The sequence below is a fragment of the Typopeltis vanoorti genome, chromosome 12 (assembly GCF_054136105.1).
Source record: "Typopeltis vanoorti isolate ZY-2024b chromosome 12, IOZ_Tvanoo_1.0, whole genome shotgun sequence".
NCBI classification, from domain to species: Eukaryota; Metazoa; Arthropoda; class Arachnida; order Uropygi; family Thelyphonidae; genus Typopeltis; species Typopeltis vanoorti.
This window is the reverse complement of record NC_143560.1, coordinates 4,037,319-4,063,880: the sequence shown is the minus strand read 5'-3', so window position 1 is coordinate 4,063,880 and position 26,562 is coordinate 4,037,319. Positions and strand designations below refer to the sequence as shown.

The following is a 26,562-nucleotide window of genomic DNA, read 5'->3' as shown; positions in this document are numbered from 1 at the left end:
AAGTAAAAAAAATGTGGTGCGAGATATACGTGGGGATTTTTGAAAATGAAAGTTTTTCAGGAAAAAACTAAATTGAAGTTTATAATTAAATCCTTAGTATTCATTATAATTGTTCACATTATTTATAAAATAAATGCATTTAAATTTTAATCATCATCATGCATATCAAGGATTTAGGCCTAGTGTGGCCTGTTCCGGCCTTAGAAGTCATCGTTGAATCGTTTAAGAGGACGTCTTGGTTTTCTTTTTCCTAATGGCTTGTACTTTAAGGCTTGTTTTGGTAATCTTTCTGTTTTCATTCTTTGAACGTGTTCCATCCATTTATGTTTATATTTTTTTAATTTTTTCTATTACTGATTTTAATTAAATTTTATTAAATTTTAATTATCAACTTTATTTACGCGATCAGTCACTCACCTTCATTACACGATATATTTGAATCTTTTAGCAACAATGCTTCTGTAATTAAAATAATTATTTCTAGTGAAATCCTGTCCCAAGCTCTCAAAATCTAGTTGAAACGGCTCTAATGATGGTCACTTAATCTACCACCGTGCAATTCAAGATTGAGTAGAAGTCAATGCCCTCACTCCCACATTTCCTCTACTGGTTGCTTCCATCTCTATGCACATGACTGGTGTGGTATTGACAAAAGATTGCGTGACTCAGTGACAAAGGCAAGCCAACAATTGTTGAGTTGAAATTAATTCCAAAATATTTGAAACTACCATAACATACTCTATTTCTTAAAGTTTTAAACTTTTTTTATGTGCAGACTATATGAGAGACGTTTTAATTTTTTTTTTTTCGTAAAGTAAAATCAGGGGTGCAAGATCTACGTGAGGGAAAGTTATATTTGAGTAAATACAATATACCTAATTTGTTTTGGAGAAAAAAAAAAGCTATGGCCAAGATGTGTTTATGCCAGGAAAGGCTAAAGTTGAAAGTCAGCCCAAAAACAGAAATCTGAAACTTCTTGGAAATTTGGAAAATTATCAAAAGTAAAGGAAGCAAAGTGATAGCTTTCTTGCAAGAAATAAGCTAGCATTGATCTGTTAAGGTCTGCTCTTTTTTTAAATAATCTCGTTGCATTTTATAATCAAGTAGCAAAAGCATAGGATGAGGGGAATTGGCTTTCTGATATCTGATTGTGCATGAGAATGGGGGAGTAAGGAGATTAAAAGTGGGATTCGACAGGATTCAGCAGTACTGTCACTGTTCGACCTTTATGTTAGTGATATTGTCACCAGATTATAAGGAGCTATTCAGTACTTGCAGATGACATGACGCTTGGGAGGGTTATTAGTAACAGTGCTGATATTATGGTTCTTCAGTAGATGGAATAAGCTGGAAATGTAGTGAAATGAATGGGGATGGCCATTAAATATAGCTAATGTAAGGTTTGAAGTTTGGGATCGACAGATGGCAGGAAATTTCAAGGAAATTTCAATTGTAGAAGTTAGTGGATAGGAGAAAAGATGCTAACTAATGAAGGAAATGAACTCGTTTCTTTCATTTTGTACACAAGTTGATAATGTAAAGAGATGAATATGCAAAAAAAAAAAAAAAAAAGTTGCTAATACAAACCAAATCAAAAAAAAAAAAAGAAAAATCCAAAGTTTGAATTTTCAGGTAGTAGCATGTTCTGAAGTTGCCATATGACTGCCTGGTACAAAAAAGAAAGTGCAAAATCAAGAGTAGGCTAACTAGTCAGTGTGCAGGGTCAAACCCCTCCCCTGGTTTATTTTTTTGAGTATACACATGAAGTATATTATGCAAAGGAGACCTAGAAAGTTTATTTTCACTTGGATACAAAGTAAATTATACTTTGCATCCAAAAAGGTGTATCATCTTATTTTCAAAATACTCTAGATCAGAGACATGAAAGTTTTTTCACTGATTATACTCATAATGATCTTTGAAGTTATTTACACTACCTGCACTCACAGTGTACTCATGCAATGCATTAAACTCTCTCAGGCACTAAGACACTAACATAAAACTCCACATAAAAAATCTACTCCTCACATCCTTCTTCACCACATCTTTACACAACTTCCAGGGATGGCCTCTTGTTCTTTCCATTTTAACATCCACTCTTTTTTATAATTTCTTCTGTATTAATCTGAGAGAATCCCTTAACTAACTTGAAGGTCTTTATCATATCTCCTCTTTTCCTCCTATCCACCAACTTCTGCAATCCACATTCTCTCAAATGATGCTTTTCATAACCAACACTCCAGAGTCTTGATATCACTTTGGTCATTCGTCTTTAGACCCTCTAGTGCTTCCACATCACAATGAAAACTAGGTGACCAAATTTGAGCACAATAGTTCATGTGATCTGACCAATGCCATATATAGAGGCACCATTACCTCCTTATCTCTACATCTCAATGTACTTTTTTTTATCACAGCAGCTATATGATGTGCAGTCTTTGTAACACGCGTGATGTGCCTCAGAACTTCAGTCCAAGATCCTGAATCTCATCCACTTCCTAAAGTACAGCTCAACCAATACAGTATGTAGCACTATATCTCTGTATCCCAAAGTGTAGCACCTTGCATTTATTAACATTAAAACTGCAACCCCAATCATTTGTCCATGCTAAAAATCTATTCAAATATTCCTGCAGAGAATTAACATCAGCACCATTTCTGATAATTCTACTTAACTCTGCATCATCAGCAAACATTTGAAGATCCCCAGTCAATCCACATGAAATATCATTAACAAACAAGTTAAACAATAGGGGCCCAAGAGCAGAACACTGAAGCATTCCACTGGTCACCTTCAGTGGAATGCTTCAGTGTTCTGCTCTGAAGCATTCCACTGGTCACCTTCCTTTTCTGAGACACAGCTCCATCATGCACAAGTTGCTGGTATCGTTCAAAGAGCCAATATCAGATCCATCTAACCAATGTACCATCTATTCCTATTCTCTGCAGCTTATACACCAACTTATGCGGTAATCTATCAAATGCTTTTGCAAATCTTATATCTGTCACCTTATCATAAAACATAAGCAGATTGCTAAAACAAGACCTGCCCTTCATAAACCCATGCTGACTATCATAGAGAATCTTATGTCCATCAGTCCAATCCTGTATTCTATTTCTAACCAATTTTTCCAATACTCTGATGACAACTGCGGATATTCTGTGTATATCTGCAGATATACAGAATCTATAATTGGAAATTTCTGTTCATGAACCATGCTTGGGGAGAGGTGTCAGAAGGAGTCTAACAAAATTAAATACATAGTGGGATGTTGTTACAGACCTGATGGATTGGTTGCTAGTGATGAACAAATGCATCACCAAATAAATACAACAGGTGTGAAAAGAATAATCATAATGGGAGACTTTAATTATCTGAACATTGATTGGGTAGCTGTGAAATTGCATAAGAAAGAAACTGAATTTATTGAGCTGTTTTTTTGACAACTTCTTCAAGTAGCATGTGACAGAAGGAACTCGTGGTCAAACAGTGTTAGAACTGAGGATAGTGTCAGAGCGTGTTTTCAGTTAAAGGCATAACTATTCTGCCTCCAGTTGGTGAAGGGTCTAAACAAACTCCACGAGAATAAATAAATAAATAAAAATTTTTAAAATGTGACAGTGTTCATGCAGTACTCACTCGGGAAGCGGCTAAGTTTATGAACATTCCATTCAGAACACATTACATGCTGAACTGCAAGGCAGGAAATTATGACCACCTGAGGGGGGTATGCTAGTATTAGAATAAAGAAACAATTGTAAAAAGATTCGTATTGCAAAATATGATTATTTTTACAATACAATATTAGAATGTGTCTCTAGAATTCAAAGAATAAAAGGAGTAGGAGAAATGGATGTGTAATCTAATTAAGCAAGAGATTTGTAAAAAAGGATGATATAGAAAGAATATCGTGTGCACAAGAATTACAATTCTTGTGACTGTCTGTGAAAATACTAGTGGTATTGGTAGGTAGTAGATGGCGTTTGGTGTAGTTGAGGTTCGTTGTAGCTGGTGGAGACAGAGCTGTAGAGTTAGGTGCTCTCCATTGAGTTTTTGGACTCCCTGAAGGTGTCATGTAATAATAATAATAATTAGGTATAGTTTCTGGGAAAATTCTCATGCTATTCCTCTTAAATACTATTATTATAATTATGGCTATTATAGCCTGTTTTTGTTTAGGAGTGTCCTTTATTTTAAATACACTGGCAGACTCACACACATCTAATTACTAACAATAGTTTTTAGTTAGATACTGTGTTTGATGGTGCAACATATGGTTTTGCTTGAGTATATACAGCAGGGGAGGGGACATGCAGTTCATTAATTAGTGTCGTTTTTATTCCAGTTGTCTCTAATTGCACTATTTATTGAGAAATCTATTATACACACTGCTCCTACCTTATTTACTTACTAGTATTTTCACAGACAATCACAAACATCCAGGCCCACAACGGGATTCGAGCCCACAGCCTTTTGGTTGGATAGCAGATACGCTAACCACTTGGCTAACCAGGCCAGCTGTTCTATATATATATATATATATATATATATATATATACCCTTTTTTGAGTAATAATAGCCAATGTATTTAAAATAAGGGACACTCCTAAACAAAAACAGGCTATAATAGCCGTAATAATAATAATAATTCAGTATCTCAGGAGTGGTGTTGAAGATTTTGGAAAGGTTGGTTTGTGCTCGCATTCAGAAAAGGGTTGACAGAGAATCTACTTTACAATGAACAGCATGGATTTACTAAGGGAAGGTCACGCTTTAGCAACTTGCTCACATTCTGTAATAATGTTACCACTGAGTTACACAAGGGGGAATGGATACACCACGATACTTTTGGATTTTGCTAAGGCTTTTGAAACACAGCATGGAAGACTGTTGCATAAACTGTAGAATATGGGATTGGAATATAAACTATTGGCATGGATACGAGGGTGGCCAACTGACAGATATCAAAAAGTCTTAATATGGGGGGGGGGTGAATCTGCAAGAATCAAGGTAACCAGTGGTGTGCCTCAAGGATCAGTCCTAGTCCATTCTTATTCAAACTGTGCATTAATGTTATTGGGAAGGATTTGCATGTGACATATAGCTATTTGCTGATGATGCAAAGATAAATAGGATAATCAGGAATGCTGCTGATATGCAGTATGCATTTCAGAATGACTTAAATAGGCTGGAATTGTGGACATGTGGACACTGGCGGACTCACACACATCCAGTGGTGCACTCAGGATTTAATCTTGGGAGGGGAGGGCGAGTTGAGTAGACGATTTGAGAATGCACGCTATGCATTGCATACGAGCTATGACTGAGCATCTGCAATGGTCGCCAATACATGATACCTGTGATCTCCTCTGGCTCGGCGTGGGCAAACGAAGTAGCACCCGAGTACTACTTAGTTCGCGTTGCGTTCACAGCGGCCAGGATTCCCAAATAGCTATAGCGTATTCCAACCTTATGCGACCACTAATTCATAAGTAGCATAGAAATAGAAGACACGACACAACATAAATTTAAAAATAAAAAAATAAAAAAATAAAATTTAATTAGGAAAGATATTTGGAAATTTTTCTAGTGTTTTTTCTTTTGAGGGGAGCCAGGGCGGCCCCCTCCCTAGGTGCAGCAATGCACATATCTAACTACTAACAATAGTTTTTAGTTAGATACTGTGTTTGATGGTGCAACATATGGTTTTGCTTGAGTATATACAGCAGGGGAGGGGACACGTGATTCATTAATTAGTGCTGTTTTTATTCCAGTTGTCTCTAATTGCGCTATTTGTTGAGAAATATATTACACACACTGCTCATACCTTATTTACTTACTAGTATTTTCACAGACAATCACAAACATCCATGCCCACAACGGATTCGAACCCACATCTTTTGGTTGAATAGCAGATACGCTAACCACTTGGCTAACCAGGTCAGCCATTCTTCATATCAGGGTATTCAATTAACATCAGAGTGGATAAATCGATTAATACATATTGAAGGGGAAGGGTCTAAACAAACTCCACCAGAATACATAAATAAATAAAATTTTTAAAAATGTGCAACAATCTAGCAATAGTCTCACATTTATGATTACTATTATTATTACAGGCAACTCCAGGAAGTCCTTAGACTCAAGGGAGGCCCTAAATATCATGTCCACACAACTATACGACATTCTCACAGTATCTATCATACCTTGCCTTGAACTTGCTCACTGTCATAGCACCCACAACAGACTCTGGCAGCTTATTCCACTCATTTACCACTCTAAAAGAAAAGAGCCCAGCTCTAACACCTCTGCTAACCACACGCTTGCCCAGCTTCCATAGTTCTCCCACCACCAGTCCTGATCTCAAAAATATCCTCTGAATTAATCCTATAGAAACCCTTTAGCAATTTGAATGTCTCAATCATATCTCCCCTTTTCCACCTATCAACTAATTTCTGCAACCCACAAATCTTCAACCTGTTCTCATATGGTTCATTCCATAGACCTGCTATCATCTTAGTCACTCGCCTCTGGATCCTCTCCACCTCTTCCCCATCAAGAAGGAACCTAGGTGACCAAATCTGGGCACATTGGTCGAGATGAGGTCTTATTAAGGCTCGGTACAGAGGTACAATAACTTGCTTGTCTCTGCTCGTCAAGGTATTTTTCAACAACCAAGTGAGTTGATGAGCTGATTTAGCTACTTTTGCAATGTGCCCCCTAAACTTCATCTCCCTATCCACCAACACTCCCAAGTCCCTGGCCTCATCAATCTTCTGGAGTACAGTTCCAACAATGTGGTATACTGCTGCTAATCTGTTCACCCCAAAATGCATAACCTTACATTTTGTCACATTAAATTGACATCCATTCTCCTTACCCCAGAACTCCAATCTATCCAAGTCGTCCTGCAAGATTTTGACATCATCTGCATTCACTATTGCCCTACCCAACTTTGCATCATCAGCGAACAAATGAACTGTTCTTCTTAGATCTTTCCCTATATCGTTAATGAACAAATTAAACAGCAGTGGTCCAAGAAAAGAACCCTGCGGCACACCACTAGTCACAGGCCGTCTTTGGGAATCTACTCCTGAATAAACTACTCTTTGATATCTATACATCAACCACCCACCTATCCATCTCACCAACCCTATATCCATTCCCATATGCTGTAGTTTATGGATTAGAATTCCATGTGGTATCCTGTCAAATGCCTTAGCCTGGTCCAGCAGTATCACTGTAAACCCATTACCCTTATCCAGTTCAGCCGTCACTGTGTTATAAAACTTCAGTAAGTTACTGAGGCATGATCTACCCTTCACAAAGCCATGCTGTCCCCCCCCCTCCCCCGTACAGTATCTCGTTTTCATCAATCCATTCCTGTATTTTTCCCTTGACTACTTTCTCTAAGACCTTGACAACGACTCTTGATATGCTGATCGGTCGGTAATTTGCAACCGTAGTCTTGGATCCTCCTTTATGCAGTGAAACTATTTTCCCCTCTTTCCACACCTTCAGGACTAAACCAGACCTGAGACTCAGATTAAACAACATGGTCAAGGGCACCGATAATTCTTTAGCCGCTTCATGCACGACCCGTGCCGGTATACCATCCAATCCCACAGATGTATTCACATTAAGGTTCTGTAATAGACTATTCACCTCCACTTCATTCATCACAATTCCTGTATAAACTAATGGTTCCTTCATTTTTTTCAATGTCACCACCTGGATGATATACTTTTGCAAAGTGCTCGCTCAGTAACTCCACTATATCAACTGATTCAGTGACCTCCTTACCATTGTCATTCCTTAAAATAATTCTGCCGTGTACAGTTTTTTTTTTTTTTGCTTGCAGTATATTGAAAGAACTGTTTGGGATTCTGTTTAGCTTGCATAGCTAGTTTCTTTCATAATCCGCTTTTGGTTTTTTTTATCACACTCATTACCCTTCTGGTCTGCATTTTATACCATCCGTGTGCCTGCAGGTCACCTCTTTCTTTAAATTCCCTCCACAGTCGCAGGTGTTTCTCTTTTTGCAGCTTAAGCTTAATGGTGTTATTCATCCATTTAACCCCTACTTGTTTTACTATTTGGACCCTAGGTATACAATCAGCCATAACCTCCTGCAAATGCTCCTTGAACACTTCCCATGCCCTATCTACATCCAGCCCTTGCAGTTTTACATGCCATAGCACTGAACCAATCAAACTCCTAAGCTTGTCATACTTGCCAGCATGGTAATTCCATATATACCCTGTCTTAATCAAAAATTCCACACCTTTAGCCACCTCCCAGGTCAAGACCTTATGATCACTCTCGCCAATAGGTGGCAACATGGTCATATTCATTACAGTCAAATTTTCAGATGCTATTACCAGGTAAAGCACTCTCACACCCCTAGTATTTGACTGTAATGAATATGACCAAATTTTCAGATGCTATTACCAGGTAAAGCACTCTCACACCCCTAGTATTTGACTGTAATGAATATGACCAAATTTTCAGATGCTATTACCAGGTAAAGCACTCTCACACCCCTAGTATTTGACTGTAATGAATATGACCATGTTGCCACCTATTGGCGGCAACATAGTCATATTATGGGGGATTTCTTTCCTCACATCTGTCCTCTCCTCCTTTCAATCAATGTTACCATAGTTAAAATCCCCCATAATAATTACCCTCCTTCCACTCATTTCATCAATTTATTTATGCATACTATCTCCACCATCTATTCCATCACCTGGTCTATAGCAGCACCCAACTGTATATTTTTTCTGCCAGTCTCAATCTCACACCAAATAGCCTCAAATGAGCTCTTTTCACTATCCTGCGATACAACTTCAATTCTCCTTGGCTGCAGTTCATCAGTTATCATGAATAACCCATTTTATTCTCTCTGTCCCTCTTAAACACACTATAACCTACACATTCTATCCCACTAACTATATCATCTTCCGTCAGCCATGTTTCACTAATGCCAATAACCTGTGCCAGGAAGAGCCAATCAAGGCCAAAAATTTGATCCTTACTTTAAGGGTCCCCCAGAGCTTATTCATTTAGAATTTAACCACTGGCTTGAAGAAAGTGATGAGGCTAGGGATCTTTGAGTTTTAGTACACAAGAAATTGAAGTTCAAGGGTCATATAGCAAAAATTATAAATACAACTCAGAAAATAATGGCAATGCTAAAACGAACCTTGACATGTAAAGATTAAGGATGTCATTTTGCATCTTTACAAGGACTTGTTAAGACCTCACTTGGACTACTGCATGCAGGTCTGGTCTCCTGGTTTCTGTCGTGATTCTGATACAGTGCAGAGTGCAAAGGAGAGTGTCAAAAATTATATCAGGATTGTGCAATACAGATTATGAAGACAGACTGAGAATTTGTAGGCACTAACAAACAGGAGAAAGAAGGGTTATACAGAATTTCAGTAGATGGAATTTCCATTTTAAGGAGGGTGGGAAAGGATGCAAGGGTATCCATGTAAGTTGAGAATGAATGCTGTCAATAAGGGGGGGTAAGGGCTAGATTTTTCTCTCAGAGTAGTGCATGACTGGAATGGATTGCCACTGGAAGTTGTGTGTGCAAGTAGCATGAACAAATTCAAGAACAGGTATGACCAGCTGGTGCGAATAGTATAGCCTCCTTCGATGAGTTCCTGACTCCCTGAAGGTCTCTCTTAATGATAATAAGTCATCCATTCCCACAGCCCTATTAACTTCTAACCTAAGCAACTCTTGATACACCTCTGATTCTTTTACCTTTAATTCTCCTAATTCTTGCCTCCCTTCTACATGTTACATAGCATTATTCACACTATTATGATATAAACTGTTGAAGTGTTCATTAAATAATTTCACTATATCATTTGCTATGGTTACTCTGCTATCATAACTATCCATAGCATCAACCTGCCATGATTTTTTCACTTGCTTGCCACATAGCAGAAAAATTCACTTGGCTTGACTAACTAATCTTGTCTCATATTCCACTTTTTCTTTTTTTCAACCATGCTTGTCACTTTTCTGACCTGCACTTCATATTCTTCATGCATCTGTTCACTGCAAACTATCTTGTACTTCCTCCATAACTTCTTTTTTTTAACACTGTTTGCTTGATTTCATTCTTCATCCATCTTACTCCTATTTGCTTAACTTGTTGAAAGTTTATTTTTCACTTGGTCAGACTATAATAATTTTAGTTTAATCCTTTATCCAAGTGTGTGCAAACAAAGTTTGCGCCTGAAAGTATCTTCAGGATTGGGGTAAAGTGGTACAACACTGGGCGACTCCTTGCAAAGGTGGAGCAAGCTACCAAAACTCCTATCTCAGTATCTCTCATAATGCAAAACACATCTCCTTGCGGATATGTATAATGTTATGCATTAAGGGAAGGGCCACTACCCAGACTAGTTTCGACCTTTATTGAGGTCTCTTCGGTGGGAGCCAGGCCCAAGTGGAGATACCAAGGCAGAAGCATTAGCAAGGTCATCTCCTCCTATAGGAGCTGCCAAACGGTGTGCCACCTTTTTTATTAAATTACTCTGGATTTAGAGATCCCTTAATGCATAAAATTATACATATCCGCAAGGAGATGTGTTTTGCATTATGGGAGATACTGAGATAGGAGTGTTGGTAGCTTGCTCCACCTTTGCAAGGAGTCGCCCGGTGTTGTACCATTTTACCCCAGTCCTGAAGATACTTTCAGGCACAAACTTTGTTTGCACACACTTGGATAAAGGATTAAACTAAAATTATTATATTTGCTTAACTCTTGGTATGCAGTTATGAATTGCTTGTGCTAGATACTGGCTTATCACTTCCCATGCACTGTTAACATCTTTTCTACACAATTCATCAACCTAATGTATTGATGCTAGTCGACTACGGAGCTTCTGATAATCACCCACCTTATAGTTCTACATATAAACCTTGATAACTTTTTCCTGTTTAACTACCTTCCAAAGCAATACCTCATGATCACTTTCACCAACAGGTGGCAATGTTGATACCTCATTCACAACCAAATCTAATAACGATAAAACCTGGTGTTGCTTCCATCACATGCTGCTTTAAATAGTTATCCTGCAAAAACTCAAATTCACTCTCCTTGTTTCTATACATTATCTCTTCTTTCTAATCCACATTCCTATAATTAAAATCTCCTATTAGGATCATCTTTTTTTTTTTTCTTGCCCAACTTCCTGCCTTTCTTTTACATGCACATTTTTATATTATAAATTAAGTTTTCTGGTGTATCAAGTTTCATTACTCTGTAAACTTAAAATATAGTAGTCATTCTGTGGCTGGAAATATAAGAATAGAATTATCACAAAAACATCTTTTTCTGACAGTACTATATGCAATGAAGTTTATTCATAAAGTATGTTTATTTATTATAGGTAATTCTCACTACTACAGCATTATAGAAAATTTGAAGAGACCCCAGGATCAGGTTGTTATAGTGAATTCTTGAGAACATATTATCCTTATATAATACTTTGATCAGGAGACTTCAGTGCTGTTCAGTGTTTCACAAATTTAACAAATTTGTTATTACATATTGTGTTTGTTATAGTGAGAGTTAATTGCATTACTAGCTATTACTAGATCTGTGTTTCTACCTCCTCAGGCTTTCTGCCATCAAACAATTGTTTTGCTAACCTTTCCATTCTGATTAAGTGACCACTGTACAGTAGTAATCACATGATCAGTAATAATCTAATGTCAACAATGTCTAGTTCCTTCTTTCTAATATCTTACGAATTTTTAATTAGCTTACTTGGACATCCTCCTTTCTTTTATCCCTTCTGAAGTACTGCTATTCACCATATGTTTATGCTTCACAGGCCAATACATACAGCAAGATTCAGCACACCATCCATCTCAAGAAATAGTCACCTTCAAACCTTTGCTCAACAGAGCATGTGTTAGCTGTTCCAATTCCCAAGCTCTCCAACAAGAATTGAGCATCATCCAATGCATCTTACTACAGTATGGTTTCACCTCAAGGGAGTTTAAATGCATCTTGGACACAGAAGCTTATTGTTAAACCTGTATGGCAAGTAACTATCCTATATATCACAGGTATCTCAGATGACTGATAAGATCCTGAAAAGATGTAATTTAGTTCCTACCCTTTTTCCTGTCAACAAAATTTCCTCTTGATTATCATCCATAAAAGATAAACATCCCCCTCTTTCCCTGGTGTTTACCAAGTTCAATGCGAGTGTCTCCACTCGTACTTTGACAAACAGGATGTTCTGTTGAAAAAAAAAAAACTACTAAGACCACCAGTCTTATATTAAAAATAATAAACCTAAAAAATCTGGCCTTGTTAAACATGGAGTGGGCACTGGTCATGATATCCTATGGTCCAATACCTGCCTTTTACAGAAGTTCAGGTTTAAGTTTGAGTAGTTATTAAAGAGTGCTGAAGCACTTCTACACTGCTCAAATTTAAATCGGAATGACTGTCTCTCAGTTGCCAAGATTTGGAAGAGTCTCATCTTCATAAATGGCAAGCAATAATGCCCCCCCCATTTTAATTATTATTTTTATTGTTTTTTAAAATTTAATATAATGTCATTTCATTATCAAATTTAATTTTATTTCAAATAAATTTTAAATTTGGGCCCTAATTGTAACCACCCACTAGGTGGAACTTGGCAAGTGGCTCAGCTCTGTAAATAGGATTAACATTCTTTGTTAATTCCTCCCGGACATTTTATACTAAGCACTGTCACTGTTTATCTCATTTAATAGTGTTTTAAAGTAATTAGCCCAATATTCAGAATATCTACGGCTTCAATTTTTAATCATCATTAAATTCCTACTACAAAATTGCTGGCCTGGTTAGCATACCTGCTCTCCAACCAACAGGCTATGAGTTCAAATCCTGCCTTGGGCAAGGATGTTTGTATCTGACTTTAGTTGGAAGATGAATTTCATTACCCAGTGTGAGACCATCATCCTGCTTATTGGAGGACTGAAGTGGCTTGAAAAAGTTCCATGTTTGGTCCCCAGAACAGGGCTTCCAGGCTGTGTAAAAAATAAATTAAAAAATACAAAAATATATATAAAACTGGTAAAAAATAGAAAAAAAACCTTAGCCCACCACTATACAAAATGTACTGTAGATTTTCAAATAACCTTTTGTGGATGGAGCAACAAAAAATAAAAAGGTGTGTGTTGGGAGGGAGGGGGGGGAGACAGGATATCATAATACAACATGACTAAGTTTACACCATTATCAACTTCCTATCAACAATTTTCTTCCACTATTCTGCCTTCTACCCTTTGTACATGAATCATCATATTCTTTCTTGTCATTCTCTACATGTTATGTAGAGAATGACAAGAAACTCGACATGCTACAAGATCTTTCATAATCAATGCTTAAAGACCGATTTGACCGATTTATAGAGGTATAAATCGGTCAAAGCTCATGAGAAGTGAAATGAAATTTCTTGAAAGAAATATCTCACATCATTTCACCTTACTTTTGATAATACTGATTTGCTTAGACCGATTTATACCTCTAACCTCTCCTGCCACAAACTTTCATCTCAGCCATAGTTTCTTCAGTCTCCAAAAAAGTGGTATAACTTTCCACTGAAGGAACTACTTTTAACTTGTAGAACTTTTAACAATGCATAAATTTCAAAACTGCCCAACTTTGGAGTAGAGCTTACACTGGGAATGGTGCTCCTAAATCCATGAGATTGTCTTCTGGATAGTAATACAATAACTGATGATTCCCTCTCTCCAATTGCATACACTCGGAAACCTATTTTTACCAATGTCCATGGATAAAGTTCTGCTAAATTGTCCATATCATTCTTTCACTTTCTTTGAAAACAGTAAGCACATAAGAAACTACTGGTCAACATTACAATCCAGCTTCAATCTTACAGAATCAACTTATCTTCCTCCTCTTTCATTCCAGCAACCTCTATACTTTGGAACAGCCTCCCTCACTATCTTTCATAGACTACAACCCTCAGCTGTTCGAGAAACATATTAACAGGTTTCTTATTTCATTTTACTCTCTTGCTCACACAAGTCTTGCAACCTTTAATATGTGGATCCAATATATATAAAATGTATTTTTGTTCTCCACAAAATTTAAAAGAAACTCAAAAGGATCTTTCTTTACTGGAGATAAGTTTGTAATATTTTTAGTTATTAAAAACTAAAAATATTTATTTTTAGTTTTTAATAACTAAAAATATTACAAAATATTAGTTATTAAATACTAAAAATATTATAAACTTATAAATACTGAACTGGCTAACATAGTAAACCATTATCTGAATGCTCAACTAAAAGTTCAGTATCCAGATTGAATTAAAAACAGTCATCCGGGAGTCTGGTCATACTGATGATAGCTAGCAGCTGTTAAATACAGCATTTAAGAACATTTGAATACCTGGTGTAAAACCGACTCTCAAAATTGTATCTCAAAAAAATACAATTTGACTTTTAAAATAGCATTGAACATAATAAATAAGAACTCATATGCAGAGAACACATAGTTGTGTTGTGTCTAAAATGGGTATAGTGTCACTCAGTTATGGGTTACTTTCCAGTATTCCCCCAAATATTTAATAATTTAATATTTATATGTATATATAATTATGTGAGTATATACATGCTTAATAAATACAGCACTCTTGTTCATTTAATGACACAAATGATGGTAGGGCATTCTTTGTTGAAAGTTGTTGTTTTTTTTTTTTCACTTTGTTATAAATGGCAAGAAATTATGTACACAAAGTTTGTGCATGAAGTATCTTCACAACTGGGTAACTTGTATATATAGAAGCTAATGGCTTCACATTAATTGCCTTAGTACCCCATAATGCAAAGCACACTATCCTTTGCATAATGTGAAAAGCATAATACTTTCCGATGTGTACAATGCGAAAAAATTGCGATGCATTATATATAATGCGATGCATTATGAGAAAAAACAACTACCCAGATCGGTTTCAACCTTTGTATATGTAAAGGGTCATCTCCAAAAACTAGGTGATCCCTCAGATCTTCTGACTTTAATGAGTGACCAAAAAAGATCATTTTAACTCGTTAACTCTTGATCATCAAAGATACTCAGTGACAGGCAAGCCCTTTCACCGAACAGAGCTGTTCACCTTCCAAGGAAACCATACACAAAATGGCCTGACCGAGGGCACGTTTGTAGAGACCATACCAAAGGCAAGCATCTAATGGAATGCAGTGATCAAACCCACTTAAAAGATTCTTTCCACAGATGCGGGACTGTTGAAGTGTAAGCCTTTTCCAAAAACTATTGACATCCCCCCCCACAAGATCACCCAACCTCAATGAGTGACCTAAAGGATCATTTAACTCATACTCTCAATCACTCAAAGATACTCAGCATTAGTTCTACTCAGTGACAGGCTCACCCTGTCCAGCCTGCCTTGTTAGACATCCAGCCTACCTCGGTGGTAGGCTGGATGTTTTTCCCAGGGAAAAACACATCCAGCGAAGCAGTCCTGACAAAGGCCATGTCAGTAGAAGCCAACAGACATCTAAAAAATGCAATGAATGAGACCACTTAAATGGAACTCACATCTGTGGAAAACCACATCAGTGAGATGTTGAAAGTTTATTTATCACTTGGTTAGACTATAATAAATTTAGTTTAATATAGTCTAACATTATTACAGTCTACCTTTGCAACGGCAACTCATTGCAAAGGTGGAGCAAGCAACGAGTTGCTTGGTGTTGTACTACCTTACCCGAGTCCTGAAGATACTGTCAGGCGCAAACTTTGTTTGCTCACACTTGGATAAAGGATTAAACTAAATTTATTACACATTAGTAAGAGCTAGACAGAAGAGATACCAAGGTTGAAGTAATGTAGAAGTCACATATTTCTCATGCACAAGTAGTGAAAAGGTGTAATACATAATTAAAATACTCTAGATTAATCCAAGTGCAAGCAAATTTTGTACGTGAAGTATCTTCACAACTAGGCGATTTGTATATATAGGCTAATGGCTTCCTATAATGCATATTATTTATTATTAGACACCTCCAGGGAGTCCACCAACTGCATCTTCTACACCAACGCCATCTACTGTCCACCACTAGTATTTTCACAGACAATCACAAACATCCATGCCCATGGCAGGATTTGAACCTGCAGTCTTTTGGCTGGAGAGCAGATATGCCAACCACTCGGCCAACCAGGCCAGCTGGCCGAGTGGTTAGTGTATATTATACACACCCAAAAGGTTGTGTGCTTTGCATTATGGGATACTAAGGCAAGTAAATTGAAGCCATTTAGTCTCTATATACAAGTAGCCTGGTCATGATGATACTTTACGTGCAAACTTTGTCTACACTTCAATAAAGGATTAAACAATATAATTTGGTATTTTTAATTTGAGACATTCTTTGTCTTCTCAATTCAGTTACCAATTCTCAATTGTTAAATTCTGTAGGAAATCTAGGGTATGATTCTACAATTCAAAGAAGAAACGTGTGAAGAAGTTATTATGTGCACTGATGTTAATTAAATCACAAGGTGTTAAACAAAAATATCTGGAAAAGATGAAGTTTTTGTTTAACACTTTTTATTATTATTATTATTAACATGACACCTCCAAGGAGTCCCAAGACTCATCGAGGGAGGCCACTTACTCCACAACTCTCCGTCTCCACCTCAATCCTCCAACTACAATGAACTGCAACTACTTTCATCATCCACACCAACGTCATCTACTGCCAATCACCACCACTAGTATTTTCACAGACAACCACATACATCCATCCATCTTTGTCACCATCTAAAAGAGAAATGGAAGTTAACAGATTGACAGTTAGCACTTCAGCATTCACATTAAATTGCTTTTCCTAAGTAACAAGAAGACAACAAAAGTTGTCTTCTCAGTTGTTACCTAAAGCAAAACCTATCCTTCAAAATCCCATGAGGCCATCAGAGAATCCTATTATCCACCAATCCAATCCTGTATTCTATTCATAACCAACTTCTCCACCTTACAACTGCAGATAGACAGACTGGTCTATAATTAGAAACTTCTTTCCTACAACAATGCCTGTGTGTGTGTCAGCACTATTTTGCCTTCTTCCCATAAAAGCCTTTGAAACTGCCAGATTATCATTCAACAGTCAAGTCCAGGCATAGCTTCTGCACATTTCCAAAAAATATGTCAATTCCCATGGCCTTATTAATAACCAAACTGACACATGATAAACCTCTTGCTTTCACCTCTAATCCCTATATCATTTGCCTCCCTTCTAAGTTGCAGTGCATCGTTTATACTGATACGGTATGTATTGGCGATTTCAATTCCCCTGGAAATTTTCGAAATTATTATTATTACGGGCAACTCCAAGGAATCCTTAGACTCATCGAGGGAGGCATTAAACAACTACTCAACGTCCACACAGTATCTATCATACCTTGCCTTGAACTCATTCACAGTCATAGCACCCACAACAGACACTGGCAACTTATTCCACTCATTCACCACTCTCCAAGTAAAAAACCTAGTTCTAACACCCTTGCTAACCACACTCTTGCCCAGTTTCCATGGATGGCCCCTGGTCCTCCCACCACCAGTCCTGTTCTCAAAAATATCCTCTGAATTAATCTTATAGAAACCATTCAGTAATTTGAATATCTCAATCATATCACCTCTTTACCGCCTATCAACCAATTTCTGCAACCCACAAATCTTCAACCTGTTCTCATAAGGTTCATTCCATAGACCTGCTATCATCTTGGTCACTTGCCTCTGGATCCTCTCCACCTCCTCCTCCCCATCAAGAAGAAACCCTGGCATCCAGATCTGGGCACAGTAGTCAAGATGGGGTCTTATCAAAGCTCGATACAGAGGAACAATAACTTGCTTGTCTCTGCTCGTCAAAGTATTCTTCAGTAACCAAGTGATTTGATGAGCTGATTTAGCCACTTTTGCAATGTGTCCTCTGAACTTCAACTCCCTATCCACCAACACTCCCAAATCCCTGGCCTCGTCAACCTCCTGGAGGGCAGTTTCACCAATGTGGTATACTGCTGCTAATCTTTTCACCCCAAAATGCATAACCTTACACTTCGCCACATTAATTTGACATCCATTCTCCTTATCCCAGTCCTCCAATCTATCCAAATCATCCTGCAAAATTTTGACATTATGCGCATTCACCATTACTCTGCCCAACTTTGCATCATCAGCAAACAAATGAACAGTTCCTCTGCATCCCAGACAAAATCTTACCTTAATAAATTGCATTATATGCAAATTCTGAAATTTCCAGGGGAATGCAGAACCGCTAGGTTTTGTCCGGAATATAACAGTAAGAATAAAAACCCTTTCTTTTCTTTTTGATTCGATTCAGTGCGTAGTCGTCTGGAAAAAAAACATTATACTTATAAAAATGCTTTCGTACACCGCTTCCAAACTTCAATAACGTCATACACGGTTACGGTATTTATCAACAAGTCATAACAATAATATCGATATTCACCTGGCAGAAAAAAGGGGAGAAAAGAATGATCTGAGATGCAAAAAGTTTCAAGAACAACGTTTAATAAACGGGATACTGCACATCAGTTCAAAATGATATTACAAAACACCCTATAACGACCAAAAGATTTTGGAAAAATATATCTCACTTGCAAATCTCATTACAAAAACTATCCACTAGTGGGAGAGTCTCAACAAAGCAAGTTCTTAAAAAAATAATAATTAATAAATTTTGTAACGCTCTTTATTATTATTATTTACTAAAATAAACGGCTTTGAAAAAATGCTGGATCTATTATCCATTCGATTTTTATAGCTCTTTATTATTATTACAACTACTACCATCAACATCATCTACCGTCCACCACCAACAGCAGTATTTTTTTGTCTGTAAATTTCGTGTGTTAAAATGACAGATTTGCCTGTATGCACGATTAAAAAATGAAATTTCAGGGAGAAAAAATCTCGCATCCCCGATGAAATCGAATAACTCACCTTCAATTGAAAAACATATATTATTATTATTATTATTATTATGTAACACCTCCAGGGAGTCCAAAGACTCATCGAGAAAGAGTGTGCCAACAGCATTGGACTATAGCGATCCCTTCCAACTACTAACTGCACTCAAACTTGCTTAACTTTTTGCGTGAGCCATTAGTAGCAGAGGCTCTACCAATTGAGCAACCTTTACTGGCAAAAACAATTTTCATCCCAAAGTGAGTGTGTTGAGAACACACTCACTTTTCAGACAAAAACTACTAGTGGTGGTGGATAGTGGATGCCACTGGTATAGATCGGGGGGAGGGGGTCGGCAAACTTTTTAGACCATCGACCCTTCATGGAATCCCTTGATCTTCATCGATCCCATCATGTTAAATAAATGAATAAATGTTATCAATAATAAATTTTTAAATTTAAAAACAATAATTCCTTCACCCTTTTCATTGTTTCATTGGTAAATGATAGTATAAAAAATAAAAAAAAATCACCTAACATCTTTTTCTTCCCGTATATAGGGAGAAGACGAGGCCAATTAACCCTATCTAACTTTGGAGACTGAGTGGGCAGTTCAATCTCCACTGGTACCCAGGGTCGGCCATCTCGGGGGTACAGTGGATGCAATGCACCTGGGCTCCACAATCGAGTGGGCACAGTCGGTACACATTTGCGGAAAAATATGATATTTCGAATGTGTTTTTTTTATTTGTTTTCCTGTGCCAAAATCATTTGCAGGCAAGAGGTTTTACAATACGTTTATTTCGATTCCTTTAATTTTTACCTTTGAAAAATATTTTAGGGCCTCAAAAGGTTTCTTGCACCCAGGCTCCTTTATAGAGAAGACTGATCCTGCTGGTACCCAATCAGAGATAGCTGGCCCAAGGCTATCACTGATTAAGCACCACGCAGTGAAGAGAGACGGCTCAACAAGTGCCACCATCTCGATGGTATATATCCATCGAGATGGTATAAATCAAGGGCCGCCATTATGGGCATTATAACTTTAAAAAATATTACACTTGAACTGCTTGAACCCTCACATGTCAAAATGTATGATATTCAAAAGCCCACTAAATAAGCTAGATAACAATAAGTACATAGATATCCAACATCTGCTTTCCTATATATATGGCACATCCATCAAACTACCATTTGATCCAAGGATCGCTTTCTTCCACTTATTTGACTTAAGCTTATCTAGTCCATTCCCAGAGTTCCATCTCAACTAGATATTTTTGGATGTTATTTTCCCAATTTTGTCATCGTATTCCTATTGGTCGCTTTCCATTAGGTTTAATCGTGAACAATTATTTAGTCCTTATTTCATCAGCTAATACTGGGATCTATAGAGTTCGTATATTTCTTGATTACGTTTTCTTCTTCATCATCCATTTGTTGTGTTATCTCTTACACATCCAAGGTTATTTCTAAAGATTTCGTTTTGAAATGGATCGGAAAAACTTCTATTGCTTGGTAGTTAGCAGACCGGCACTAGGAATTTTGTCGCCCCGCGCAATAACATATTTTACCGCACCTTCCTCATAAAAAAAATAAAAAAATTAAAAAAAGCTCCTTTAATGATGTCTTAAAAGTCATGATGTTAGGCAACATGTCTGACCATAAATTCTAAATAGTAGCATTAGCTAATGAAATTTCATAAATTAATGAAAAATGATCATAAACTATATTTTTTTTACCGATAGAGAGAGACAATTAACTCTTTAACAGCGGAATTTTGTTCTGAAAATATGCATCTGCCCTTCAGAATACAGGCAATTTACAGACAAAAAATACTAGATGTGGTGGGCGGTAGATGGCGTTGATGGAGATGATTCGTAGTAGAGGTTCGGTGTAGTGGTTGAGACAGTTGTATGTATCCTCCCGCGATGAGTCTTCGGACTACTTGGAGGTTTCAGGAATAATAATAATAATAATAATAATAATAATAATAATAATAATAATAATAAAAATCAGCTAACGTCTTTTTATTCCCGTATATACGGGAGTAGGCGAGGCCATTTAGCCCTATCTAACTTTTGGAGACTGAGTGGGCAGTTCAATCTCCACTGGTACCCAATCAGAGACAGATGGCCCAAGGCTATCACTAATTAAGCGGTACGCAGTGAAGAGAGACGGCTCAAATGTGCCGCCATCTCGTGGTCTCTAACCCTAACAATATATTTAATGTCTGAAATAATGTGGGTTCTACGGTCGATTTTCTTGAGTTTACAGGACGAAAAACCCGAGTTTCCGGGAGGAAAAACCTGCTTGCCCGTGCCAGAGATCGACTAACTCCGGAACCGGTCGAAAAAAGGCTTAGAAAAATTTCCTCTAGTCGCCGACTAGACTCGAAACCAACCAAGACTTCCTTCGTGCGGCTTAGCGCGGTGGTGTGCAAACGCCACATCCACTGAGCTACACAGGCTCTGCATATAATAATAATAATAATAATAATAATAATAATAATAATAATAATAATAATAATAATAATAATAATAATAATAATAATAATAATCTGCATGTGTAATTAAAATCAAGCGAAAACGAGTATACTAGTCAAATGCAGAGTAAATGCACCTGCTATAAATTTTAATTAAATTATAACAAAGTGACAATTATTAAAAGTTAGTTTATTTGAAAAATCAATAATTTTATTGCTCCAAAATTCATTAATATTAAAAATAATATCAACACAACCTAAAACTGTTGTTTTTTTAAAGACCATGAAAAATCCACGAACATAGAAGAAAAAAAAGACAAAATTATATAGCAATTTGCAGTACGATTATAATTTATAAAAAATCGGAGTGCGTTGCGCGATCTTTTTTAAAAGTTTATCAGAGAGTTTTCATTATTTTCTGGGGAAAATTAAACGCCATTTGCACAGTTCTCACAAGACATTATTTGAATTGCTTGCAATGGTATTTCACTTGCTTTGCAAACAACAATATTTTCATAAAAAATGCAAAAAATCATTGATCATTAGATTTCTTCATAATAATAAGAAAAAATATTTTTTTAAAATTTTTAATAAAAGGCCTGTGTAGCTCGGTAGGCCTGTATAGTTCAATGGAAGTGACGCTTGCGTCCTCTGCGCTTGGTCGCTCGAAATTTGACTTAAGTTCAAGTTTAGTCACCTACTGGAGGAACTTTTTCTAAGCCTTTCTTCAACCGGTTCAAGAATTAGTCGATCTCTGGAACAGGCAAGCTGGTTTTTCCTCCCGGAAACCCAAGAAAATCGACCGTAGTACCCATATTATTTCAGACAGTGACATATCTTGTTAGGTTTAGGTATCCAGAGATAGCAGCACTTGTTTGCCAGCCTCTTCATCGGTGGAGGCTATAATTAGTGATAGACATGGGCAAGCTATATCTGATTGGCTATTGGTGGAGATTGAACTGACCACTCAGTCTCCAAAAGCTGGATTAGGGTATAAAGGTCTCGCCTACTCCATATAAGGGAATGAAAGGCGTTAGCTGATTTATTTATTTTTTTATAAAAAAAATCAGCTAATGCTTTTTTGTTCCCATATAGGGAGTAGGCGAAGCCGTTTAGCCCTATCTAACTTTTGGAGGCTGAGTAGGCAGTTTAATCTCCACTGGCATCCAATCAGAGATAGCTGGCCCAAACTATCACTAATTAAGCGGCACACAGTGAAGAGAGACGACTCAACAAGTGCTGGCATTTCGTGGTCCCTAACCTTGACACAATATATTTAATGTCTGAAATAATGAAGGTTCTACGGTCGATTTTCTTGAGTTTTACGGGACGAAAAATCCGAGTTTCCAAGAGAAAAAAAACCACTTGCCCGTGCCAGAGATCTACTAACTCGGGAACCAGTTGAAAAAAGGCTTAGAAAAATTTCCTCTAGTCACCGATTAGATTCAAAACAAAGTCTTCCTTCATGCGGTTAAGCGCCGTGGGGTGCAAACGCCACATCCACTGAGCTACAGAGGCTCATTTATTTTTTATTTATAATAAAATTTTAATTTTTGTTACAAAGGGTAATATTTTTTCATATGACGAGTATACTCGTTATTACCCAAAAAGTTGTCATTTCTAAAAAAAAAAATGACGTATATACTTGTCGAACACCGTTAAAAGTCCAAAGAGAAATAAAATAATGTAATGCTCATCATGTCATGTAGAATGAAGAACTGCTAAATTGCACAGATTATACAGGAGGAGTGGTGTGGAGTTTGTGGACGTGGGAGTGAGTTTGATGGGCAAAAGGAATTACACAAGATACATGGTTTGCATCTGAATGGATTTGGTGTGGGAAGACTGGGAAAAGTGCTGTTGAATGAAGTGAAAGTGGACCTGCAGAATCAGGTAAACGAGAGTTATTAAGGGAGAGGAGCAGTGGATATACAGAGATCAGGCAGAGTTGAGTGTAAGGATGTGTATAATAATGCCCGCGCTAGTACGAAGGACAACAAATCAGAATGGGATAGTTAGTATAAGGCATCGAGATTGGGGTGGGACTAACGGGCTTCAGCATTTCATGTATACTAATGCCAGGAGTATTAGGAACAAGAAGGAAGAATTTTTGGCCTTGGTTGGCTCTTCCTGGCTAAAAGATATTGGCATTAGTGAAATATGGCTGAACATAAGATGATATAGCTAGTGGGATACAATGTGAAGGGTATAGTGGGTTCAGTAGGGACAGAGAGAATAAAATGGGGGAGGAGTGTTATTGATGATAGCTGATGAACTGCAGCCAAGGAGCATAGAAGTGGAACTGCAGGATAGAGAAAAGAGCACATTTGAGGCTATTTGATGTGAGATTGAGACTCGCAGAACAAAATATACAGTTGGGTGCTGCTATAGATCAGGTGATGGAATAGGTGGTGGTGAAAGTATGCATAAGCAAATAGACGCAATGAGTCAAAGGAGGATAATTTTTATGGGGGATTTCAACTATGGTAACATTGATTGGATGGACGAGATGACACATGGAAGGAAGGAATTGGATTTTATGCAGTTATTAAGTGCTAACTATCTGAGACAGTATGTAATGGAAAACAGTAGGCGTTCGAGAGTGCTTGAACTAGTAATTTTGATTGAATATTGAATGAATATTACAACGTTTCCATCAATTGGTGAGAGTGATCATAAGATCTTGTCTTGGGAGGTGGCTAAATATGTGGAATTTTCAATTATGACTGGGTACATGTGGAATTATAGGGCTGGGAAGTATGACAAGCTTAGGAGTTTGCTTGGTTCTGTGCCATGGCATGTAAAACTTTAAGGGCTGGATGTAGATTGGGCATTTGCAGGAGGTTATGGCTGACTGTATACCTAGAGTCCGAATTGTAAATCAAGAAGGAGTTAAATGGATGAATAACACCATAAAGCTTGAGCTGCAAAAAAAAAGAAAACTGTGTAGGAAATTTAAATAGAAAGGTGACCTGAAGACATACGAACAGTATAAAGCACAGGCCAGAAGAGCAACGAGTGTAGTAAGAAAAGATAAAGCGGATTATGAAAGGGATTTATCCATGCAAACTAAAGAGAATCCAAAACAGTTTTTCGACATGCTACAAGTAAAAGAAAAAATGTATACGGCAGAATGATTTTAAGGAATGCCGATGGTAGGGTGGTAACCGAATCATTTGATATAGTGGAATAACTGAGTGAGCACTTTGCAAGAGGTATATCATCCAGGTGGTGATATTGCAGGAATGAAAGAACCCATAGCTTAATACGGGAATTGTCGTGAATGAAGTGGAGATGAATAGTCTATTACAAAACCTTAATTAGCAGTGCCCTTGACCATTTTGTTTATTTTGAGTATCGGGTCTCGTTTAGACCTGAGGAGGATAGAAAGAGAGAAAAATAGTTCCACTGCATAAAGGAGAATCCAAGACTGCTGTTGCAAATTACCGACCGATCAGCATATCATGAGTCGTTGTCAAGGTCGTGGAGAAAGTAATCAAGAGAAAATTACAGGAATGTATAGATGAAAATGGGATACTGTATGGGAGACAGCATGGTTTTGTGAAGGGTAGATCATGCTTCAGTAAATTGCTCACGTTTTTTAACACAGTGACGGCTGAACTGGATAAGGATAATGGGTTTACAGTGATACTGCTGGACCTTGCTAAGGCCTTTGACAGGATACCACATGGAATTCTAATCAGTAAACTACTATGGCTCACGTTTTTTAACACAGTGACGGCTGAACTGGATAAGGATAATGGGTTTACAGTGATACTGCTTGACCTTGCTAAGGCCTTTGACAGGATACCACATGGAATTCTAATCAGTAAACTACTATGGGGAGGGGTATAGGGTTAGTTAGATGGATAGGAAAGTGGTTGATGAAGAGATATCAGCGAGAGGTTTATTCAGGAGTAGATTCGAAAAGCCGCCTGTGACCAGTGATGTAAACACGGGTGCTGTTCTTGGAGCACTGCTACTTAATTTGTACATTAACGACATAAGAAAGGATCTGAGAGGAACTGTTCGTCTGTTTGCTGATAATGCAAAGTTGGGAAGAGCAATAGTGAATGCACATGATGTCAACATTTTTACAGGATGATTTGGATAGATTGGTGGACTGGGCTAAGTAAAACGGATGTCAATTTAATGTGGCAAAATGTAAGGTTATGCATTTTTGGGGTGAAAGATTAGCAGTAGTATACCATATTGGTGGAACTATACTCAGGGGGAACATCGCAAAAGTGGCAAAATCAGCTTATCAAATCACACGGTTACTGTAGAGTACTTTGCCGAGCAGAGACAAACAAGTTATTGTTCCTCTGTATCGAACCTTGATAAGACCCCATCTAGACTACTGTGCCCATATATAGGCGTTAGGGTTTCTTCTTGATGGGGAGGAGGTGGAGAGGATCCAGAGTCGAGTGACCAAGATGATAGCAGGTCTATGGAATTAACCATATGAGAACAGGTTGAAGATTTGTGGGTTACAGAAATTAGTTGATAGGCCGAAAAGGGGTGATATGGAGACATTCAAATTACTGAAGATTTTCTATAAGATTAATTCAGAGGATATTTTTCAGAGGACTAGCGGTGGGAGGACTACAAGCCATCCATGGAAACTGGGCGAGAGTGTGGTTAGCAAGGGTGTTATAGCTAGGTTTTCTACGTGGAGTGTGGTAAATGAGATAAGTTGCCAGAGTGTGTTATGGGGGCCATGACTGTGAATGAGTTCCAGGCAAATTATGATAGAAACTGTGTGAATGTTTAGTCGGTCTTGATATGATGTTAGAGTCTCACTCGATGAGTCTAAGGATTCCTTGGAGTTGCCTGTAATAATAATAATAACAATTATAAATCATAAACACATAACTATGGTAAATATATTTTTTTTTAGATTTCAGAACATAGTCATGTCTTAACATAGGTTAATTTACATTTTCACTGTTAAAATGTCAACCTACTGTTTAAAACGAAACGTTTCTTGCTTCCGTATTCGCAAAATCACAAATATGTCCAGTGTAGTTTAATTGCTGATCGTTTTGATGTTCAATTTAAATCATTGGAAGACCTTCCACATC

At 37.4% G+C, this 26,562-nt stretch overlaps 1 protein-coding gene across 8 annotated transcripts in view; it reads right to left on the bottom strand.

The window, feature by feature from the left end:
* The window catches only part of LOC150100552 (prenylated Rab acceptor protein 1), a 135,806-nt gene extending 117,106 nt beyond the window's left edge, over nt 1–18,700 (bottom strand). For 5 of the 8 annotated variants that reach the window (XM_090401298.1, XM_090401292.1, XM_090401300.1 and 2 more), the window contains exon 1: nt 18,539–18,700. The gene's annotated coding sequence lies outside the window, so the exon portion shown is untranslated. Of the gene's footprint in view, nt 1–3,640; nt 3,734–18,288; nt 18,421–18,538 lie in introns of all 8 variants that reach the window. The other 3 variants (XM_090401294.1, XM_090401297.1, XM_090401293.1) reach the window with 2 other exon arrangements.
* Nucleotides 18,701–26,562: the final 7,862 nt, after the last annotated feature.